We start from the raw sequence: 7,140 nt of genomic DNA on the forward strand, positions 1-7,140 counted from the left end.
CAACAGTAGACACTCTGTGTACCTTTGACTAAAAAACCCCCAAGGATTGTAAAAGCACCAGATCCATAGCATTGTGTGCTATGAAATGGAAGCGAGAATAATGGGATGCTTTTGCCTAACCTCTGTGAAGGTGTGTCAAAGTGCCTATTCATCTAGATGCAAAGAAGCACCACCACGCTATAGATGTTTGCCCTAAAAGCATGGGGAGCTAAAATGAGCCATGTGGTGATGTAGCCCCACAGCCCCTTTGAATCTGTGGCACCCCTTCACACAAGTAAAAACTAAATGGCTCTTATCTAAAACAAAAACCCAGCTTGCAAGTGTCTGTACTCAGTGCGGACAGCTTCACACATTTCTTTCACCTTTTCCCCAAACTACAAAGGCGTAAGGGGCAAAAGCAGCTGGAAAATAAAGCAAACACCAGAACAGATGTAGCCAACATGGTAGCCTCCAGGCTCCTCCAATCCCTGGTCATTGGACCTGCTGACTAGGATTGATGGGAGTTGTACTCCAAGAACATCCATAAGGCAAGTTACCCCTGCATTAGAGCTGGTGATTCTTGCCATGGCTTCAACCTTGCCATTTTAAAAAAATAAATAAATGATTATCACATTGTTTTCAAAAGTTTTTGCAATTGCTAAACACACTATTAGGCACACATGGAGTTACTTGTCTGGTTCACAGAACCAGTAGTGACCCCAGGGGAAAATATTGGCCAGCAGAGAAGGGGCAAAGTAAATTCCAGCGAGTCAAGCTACATTAGACTCCTCATGGGGAAATAATATTTCTCATTAACGTCCCTATCCTAATCATATCTTCTTTTAAGTAAGTCTTGACGGAGTGTGCTCAGGATTGTAGCCTTATGTTGATTTTTAGCTTTTAATTTAGTTATAATTTGTATGTGGATAAAATACATTTCTTTCTAATAACCGCAAAGGTTCAGCCACTGAAGGGGCAAACTGCTTGTTGTGGGGGTGCCTGCTCCCCTTTCCAATGCTGTCTAGGCTTAGAATTTAGTTGTTTATGTAAACATCCATGCGCAAGTAAAATGCAACTGAAGCAAGTGAAAAGCAATGACAAGCCTGTAGGTAAGATCCCAAGATTACCTGTCTATCTCACCAGGTCAAAGGCAAGGCATTGATTTGCGGAAGACAACCCCAAATTTGGCACACTTAAAAGCTCGGGGGAAAGTGCCCTAAAGGTATGCATATGTGAGCTCATGGAAGATTTTAACAATAATTCAAATGTGAGCATCATGCAGAAGGAAGTATTCCAGTAAAATAAAAAATGGTTTGTATATGTATGTATATGTATATGTATATGTATATGTATATGTATATGTATATGTATATGTAGGTATATCAGCCCCAACATTCAGCCACCCTAAAAGGTTTTCCCCCAACTGGGCTGCAGGTATAGTAATGCTTTATATCTGTAATATCTCAATCATGGTGAATGCTGCCCTTTGTGAGGGAAAGGAAATCAATTAATTTCAAAGGGAAGCTTCTAAGTCAGAAACCATTAGATCTCAGAGAGGTAGCACCAGGTTGCCAAGAACTGGATGCTAGCTGAAAATCCAGCAGGTGCAGCCCGAAGCTAAGATAAAAGTGGTCTCCCATGGCTCCATTTGTGCACAGTACCTCCCGTGGCTGGGTTGCCATATTAGCAATCTGTTTGTAGAAGGAATAAATCTGGGCCTGGATACACAGACACATTACCCAAACAAGTCCTGACAAGACACAGGCACTGTGGGGGAGGGGTTCCCATGACAAAGAAATTGGTCCACTTGCCTGTCCTGGACAGGGTCACACTCACCTGAAGAAACAGGTACACAGTTTAGGGCTGCTATTGGATCCAGCTCTGTCCCTGGAGGCCCAGGTAGCTTCAGGAGCTAGAAGCACCTTTTACCAGCCGCCTCTGGTGTGACAACTATGGTCGTTACTGGACTGGGAGAGCTTGACTGCCGTCGTTCAAGCGCTGGTGACTTCAGGGCTGGAGAAATGCAATGCACCCTGTGTGGAGCTTCCATTGCACTTGATCTGGAAGATGCAAAATGCCCAATGCAGTTCTTTTTTTCTGGGGGTACTCAAGAGTACGCAATACCAGCACCTTTTTTTTTTTTACAAATGTTAAAAGTATACCATTAAATTAATTGGGGGGTAAGATGTTGTATTTATGAATACCTGTTGCTTGAGGAAAGTGGATTCAAAACTTGGAAATTCTGTAACTTCTAAAGCAAGTCGATGGCAATATAGTTTGTGTAAAAAGGTGACATACTGTTTTTAAACTTCCTACAAGTGTATTCATTGGCTTGTTCTGTAAAAGTCTAAATAAAGCTAGCTTTATATACTAAAAAAAAAAGTAAAAAAAGTACGGCACTTACTGTAACAACTTCAGGGTGAGTACCAGCACCCTTCTTTCCTAAAGCAAAAAACAAAACAAAACAAAACAAAACACCTAAAAAGCACTGGAAAGGAGTAAGACCATATCACACTGACAGCAGAATGAAGGCCTAGCCGGACCTTTGGTGTGATCCAGTATAATCCAATATGGCTCCTTTTATGTAAAGAAGAACATTCACAAAGAAGCTCATGTAGATTACATAACCCCTGTTTATTTGGGGGCAGAATAACCAATGGTACAAAATAAATTGTAAGCAGCAGCAGAATCTAGTTAGAGCAGGGGTGAGGAACTACTTTTGGCCAGAGGACTGGATCTGAAAGTAGTCGGTCTCTGTGAGCCACATTGGCAGGTGGATGGGGCTGTCCAGCTGCCAATCATTTGATGTCCTGTGACATCAGGCACGGGAAAGGCAAAGCCATGGCTATAAAGCAACAATTGCAGGTGTGCTCTGATTGTTGCTTTAGCACTGGTTGAATTGGGTGCCTTTCCCTACTGCGCTGCTTTTGGAAGGAATAAGATGCACTTGGGAATGACAAGGAGCTCCAGAGTGCACCTGGTCCCTGCCGAAAGTGTGTCAGGATAAGCACTGAATTCAAGCCATGCCAATGTCATGTGATGCCAGGTGGACATGGCTTGGCCAAAATGGCCTCATGGGTCAAACAGGGAGGCCTGGGAGGCCAAAATAGAAAGCCCACCACTGAGTGAGAGGGAACTTCCAAGACTAAGTCCCAGCAGTGCCTGAGAACTTCCCCTTCTAAACAGCATACAGTGGCACCTCAGGTTAAGACACTTCAGGTTACAGACACTTCAGGTTACAGACTCCGCTAACCCAGAAATAGTACCTCGGGTTAAGAACTCTGCTTCAGGATGAGAACAGAAATCACACGGCGGCGGGAAGCCCCATTAGCTAAAGTGGTGCTTCAGGTTAAGAACAGTTCAGGTTAAGAACAGACCTCCAGAATGAATTAAGTTCTTAACCCGAGGTACCACTGTATTGGAAAAGCCTCCGCAATACTCTGCTCTGCATTTTGCCTGCCTTTAAGGAGCTGTCGTATCCTCCATACCTTTACTGTATTGACATACAATGGAACCTTGGTTCTCGAACTTAATCCATTCTGGAAGTCCGTTTGACTTCCAAAACGTTCGAAAACCAAGGCACAGCTTCCAATTGGCGCAGGCGCCCCAGATACAATAGCCAACAGCCGCATCGGCTTACTTCTGACAGATAGATTGCTATATCAGTTAGTAACTGTGCCATATAGACGCTTTGGTGCAGGGAAAGAAAGATAATTTCCTGTGTGTTGAGGTACTGCTCATCCAAAAGACAAGTGGTCCTCTTGGGGAATTCAACCACCATCAGCTCTCAGGTTAGCCGAATGCTGAGTGGCTGCATAAGTAAATGCACTACTAACCCTACACTTGACCTAGTTTCACACAGATCACACCATGGTGTGGGGTGTGTGTGTTTTGTAGGGGTGGGGGTTGCCTCAAGGTAAAGCAAAAAAGCACTTGCTTAAATCCTTCCTACAAGCGACTAGTATGCTTCCCCGCTGAAGATCTCAGCAGCGTCTATCAGGCAGGTGTGACTTGCATTTCGCTCTGTCCCTTCTCCTTCCCATCCGAAACAGACCTCAGATCTTGCACAGCAACCACATCCTGTCTCTTCAGCTGCTCGTCTTTTCCTGCCAACTAATTACTATTCAGATAAAGTCACACACAGAGCCAGCACAGGACACAGTCAGCTAGAGGGAACAGATTCCATTGACCTCAACCCTCTTCTCTTTCTTCCAATAAGATCTTCTCTATCTGCATCCACCCACTTTGTCTAAGGAGTGGGAGGGGGGAGGGAAAGGGAGAGAAATAAAACCCCGTAGGTCCTCAGACTTCCCCAGTGGGGAGGCTGCAAGCAGGAAACGGTCTCCCGGGATCAGAGCTCAAGCAGATCATTTTCCATCACACTGACATGTCTAACAATGTAGTGAGTCACAAGCCATCCAGCAAGTGCAGAATGAGTCACCTGAAGTAAACTGGGGAGGGGGGACTGCGAGTGATTTTTGCCTCCCAGAATCTGTGTTGTTTGAGTTGGAAGCGTGTTTCCTCTTTCTGCAAAGGAGAGCAGCTGTACGATTCTCAGCTTCTAACCACAAAGGGCCCATTGACCTGTTTCAAAGAAAGAAAGAGGGGGGAAAGAGCATGAGAGATAGTGGGGGAGGGGGAAGGATGCTTATTATTTTTAGCAGCAAACGTCTAAAAACCAGCAAAAAGGACTGGGGAGCCAGCAGCACCTCCAACCCTGAAGAAACATGACAGCCATTTTGCCACCATAGCCAACCAGAATTTTTGTCTGTGCGGCGGGGCACTGAGTTCAAGCTCCACACCTGCCACTGTGCGTGCGAAACGCAATGCGGGCCTCAGTGTACGCGCACAAATTGCACGGTCCTTCCCCTTGACAAAAGTGTGCCTGAGGGCGAACGTGCTTCTCTGTTGGGTCATGCGTTACAGCACTGGGCAACCTTCTGCAGCCTGAGATCTTTTATGAGCAGCCTTCTGGGGCCCACATGCCAGCGGAAGATGGGGCCAGAGGCAGAAGTGGGCAGAACAATGAATGTTGCCTTTGTACTGTAGGCTGCTTTCAGCACAGCTCTTCCTTATCCTCCATCCAGGCAAGGAAGAACCATAGTCAGAATTCAAGGACAGATTTCAGCCAGGCAAAAGCAGCAGCAGCAACAACAACAACCCCCCACCCCCCACAGAGTTTAAAAGGCCATAGATTGTTTAATTAGCCAAAGGCCTGGGAGAAGAGGAATGTTTTTGCCTAGCACCAAAAGATATGTAACAAAAGCGCCCTAGTGAGAGCATTCCACAATTGGGGAGCCACTGCAGAAAAGGCCCGTTTTTGTGTTGCCACCCACTGGCCCCGTGGAGGAAGCACACAATGATGATCACCTCAGATGGTGATCACAGGGTTTGGGGTCGTTTGTATGCAAAGAGGCAGTCTTTGAGATATTGTGGTCCTGAATTGTTGAAGGTTTTATGGATCAAAACCAACACTTTGAACTGAGCCCAGAAACCAAGTGACAGCCAGTGCAGTCAGACTACAACTGGCATTATATCTTGCCCCAAATGCAACCTGACTGCCGAATTCTGCACCAGCTGAAGTTTCCAAACCATCTTCAGAAGCAGCCCCACGCTTAATGCATTGTAGTCATCTAACCTACAGGTTACCAGAGCATAGATGACAGAAGTTAGGCTATCCCTGTCCCAACAGGGGCACAACTGGGCCACCAAACAAAGCTGATGGAAGGCACTCCATGCCACTGAGGCCACCTGAGCCTGAAGTGTTAGAAATGGATTCCGAAGTACCCCCAAGCTGCATACCTGCTCCTTCAGAGGGAACATAACCCCATCAAGAGCAGGCAGCCTCCCATCTTTCTGGTCTAGGGAACCACCCAGTAACAGTCTTATCTGGATTGACCTTCAGCTCATTGGCTCTTATCCAGTCCATTACCAAAGCAAAACAACAGTCCAGCACTTCCACTGCCTCACCTGCAGATGTAAAGGAGAAGTAGAGCTGTTTGTCATCACCATGTTGCTGACAATGTGCTCCAAAACTCCAGATAACCCCTTTCAGTGGTTTCATGCAGATGTTAAATAGCATGTGGCATAAAATCGAATCCTGTGGAACCCCCCATTGAAGGCTCCACAGGGCCGAACAGCTCTCCTCAAGCATCACTCTCTGGAAACAACCATCCAAGCCAAGCACAGATGGAGAAGTGTGCAGTCAGACAAGCAACAGGACATGCTCTATTGCTCTTAGAAGGCTGCAAGCACAAAACAGATTTTTAGCTGATGGGAGAGTGATAACAGCAGCCTGTCCTGTGGTTTTCCTACCACAGTGAGTGCACAGAAAGGGTTAAAGAGACAGGAAGGGCTGCCTAGGAAGCTTGGAAGGCCTCCAGAATGAAACCCTGTTTATTCAAAGCAGGAGGAGAATTAGTCAGGCTCCAGGGCAATAAAATAAAAATGTGGAAGCAGGAAAGGGCCAATTCATTAAATTGCCATCCCTTGAGTGATGCCCCTTAAATGCTTTCCTAGGGGACTGACAAACCCGAGGAGATCCAAGGAGGAGATCCAGTCCCAGTCCACCAGGGGAGCCTGGCCAGCAGAGTTACAGCCCTTTCCGGAATCTGAGGTCAGGAGGGCTCCCACTTGATGAGATAAGGCGACCAGATTGCAAGTGTGGAGCTGATTGCTTGTGCTTGTGCCTCACCGCCAGCCCCATACAGAGAGCTGGAGCTGTTGCGCTGGTGTGTGTGTTTGTGTGGAATTCAGGAGGGGAACCGGATGCTTCCCCATCTGTGACAAATGGCAGGCACTCTGCCCCTCCTGTTGAAACAGGAAACCTCCGTCTCCTATCCCAAACACTCCGCTCCTCTCAAGCACACACATTGTTTTAGGATACATTTTGTCCAATTATGCTACCTCCCTCTGTGCAATAAGTGCACTCAGGGCGGGTTCAAGATTGCAGAGGAAGGGCAAGGAAAGGAAAGCCAGAGGACGGCTCCTGTGTCTAACAAGCGGGGCCCAACGGAACAGATTTCGCTTTCTTTTTTTTCTTTTTTTTTTTGCAAGCAAAGGGGTGGTTTAATAGCAGGGCGAGATTTGCAAGACTTATTGCTGCCAGCTGCAGCTGAGTCAAGGACAGATGAAGAGGCCGTGGAATAACAGCCTTTGGGG

The 7,140-nt window shown here is 46.5% G+C and overlaps 1 long non-coding RNA gene across 1 annotated transcript; it reads right to left on the reverse strand.

Annotated features, from left to right (window-relative positions):
• Positions 1-4,330: 4,330 nt before the first annotated feature.
• LOC128416880 (uncharacterized) lies at positions 4,331-6,313 on the reverse strand. Its single transcript, XR_008331330.1, has 2 exons — positions 5,950-6,313; positions 4,331-4,563 (listed from the first exon to the last, which is right to left on the reverse strand). It is a non-coding gene; the product is annotated as an uncharacterized LOC128416880 (long non-coding RNA).
• Positions 6,314-7,140: the final 827 nt, after the last annotated feature.

The sequence above is a fragment of the Podarcis raffonei genome, chromosome 7 (genome assembly GCF_027172205.1).
Source record: "Podarcis raffonei isolate rPodRaf1 chromosome 7, rPodRaf1.pri, whole genome shotgun sequence".
Lineage (NCBI taxonomy): Eukaryota > Metazoa > Chordata > Lepidosauria > Squamata > Lacertidae > Podarcis > Podarcis raffonei.